Source organism: Echinops telfairi, unplaced genomic scaffold (assembly GCF_000313985.2).
Source record: "Echinops telfairi isolate 266 unplaced genomic scaffold, ASM31398v2 ScPeMD7_7469;HRSCAF=8507_1, whole genome shotgun sequence".
NCBI lineage: Eukaryota > Metazoa > Chordata > Mammalia > Afrosoricida > Tenrecidae > Echinops > Echinops telfairi.
Window position 1 is genome coordinate 123,344,533 of NW_022111373.1, and position 1,522 is coordinate 123,346,054.

Genomic DNA, 1,522 nt, shown 5'->3' on the forward strand with positions numbered 1-1,522 from the left:
AGCTACTGTCTCAGCAATTCACACACTGTCCTGTAGGGCTCCTATGAGTCATAATCAATGCATAAGGAGGTTTTTGCTTTTGTTTTAAACTGAAGTATGGATTTCAAAGGATGTTACTTTGAGGACAAAGGTGCACTTTAACCTGTCTTGGAGGAAGTACAACCAAAATGCTCTCCCAAGGCTAGGATGGCAAAAGTTCATCTCAGGTTCTTGGGACATGTTATTAGGAGAGACCAGTCCTTGGAGATAGAATGCTTAGCAAAACAACAGGGCAGTGAAAGGGAAAGACTTTCAACATGATAGCTTGACACAGTGGTTGCATTAATGAGCTCCAACTTAAGAACAATTGTGAGGATGATGCACAACTGGGTGGTGTTTTATTCTGTTGTACATAGGGTTGCTGTGAATTGATATTGAACTGATGGGACCTAACAACAGGGATTTCATACCATAAACCTCACCCATTGTAAGTATACAACTCAATGAATGTTTATAAATCTATGGAATTGTGTGAATATAACTACAATCCAATTATATGAAATTCTCATCATCCTTTAAAGCATTATTTTGATTATCACTCCCAAACGTCAGTAACCATTGTTCTATGTGCTATGCTGTCTCTATAAATGTGTCTTTTCTAGACATATTTATTAGAAGTAGAATCATAACCTATGTGATCTTTTGTTCCTGGTTTCTTTACGTAGCATAGTTATTATGAGCATAATTATTATGAGGCTTCTAAGAGTTCATGGAAAAATTCCATTATATTTTAATTCTATATTTCCATGAAGATTTTACAGTTCTCTCAAATGTAAAAGTTTAGAGAGCAATTTAGGGTCTGGTTAATAATGTTTGTACAAATTGTCTTATGAGATTTGATAATTTTTCACAATTTGTTGGCATGCTCATAATTTCCATTATATTCCTTTTAATTTAGCTTCCCTAGTCTACCTTGCCTTCTCATATTTGTTTATTGTGGGTGAATGTGGACCATTTAAACTCAAATAGTGGATGATTTAATGGAGCATAGTATTCATGGTAGATATGTTAGTCCAGATAGACTAGAGAAACAAATTCATGGACATTCATATGTGTATAAGAAAGAACTTTATATACAAGAGCAATTCAATATTGAGAAAACAAGCCAGCCCAGTCCAGATAAAGTCCATAGATCTGGTATTAGCCCATATGTCTGATACCAATCTATAAATTTCTTTTCAGATTCACGAAACATATGCAATGATGCTCAATGCAGGAAGATCATAGGCCAGTGGGTGGGAAGTCTTGTGGATTCAGTGGCGCTATAAGCATCTCAGCGCTGGCAGGTGTCCCCATGTGGATCCTGTGGCTCCAGAGGTCTGGCTCCATCAGCCTCTCTCCATGTGTCTTGTCCACAGGGATGTCTCACAGGGAGTGAGCAGAAGGAGAGAGAGCTAGAGAGAGAGAGAGAGTGTGTCTTCCACCTCCAAGGAGGAAATACAGGAGTTCCCAGAATCCTCAGCAGAAGGCCCTGCCCACACAG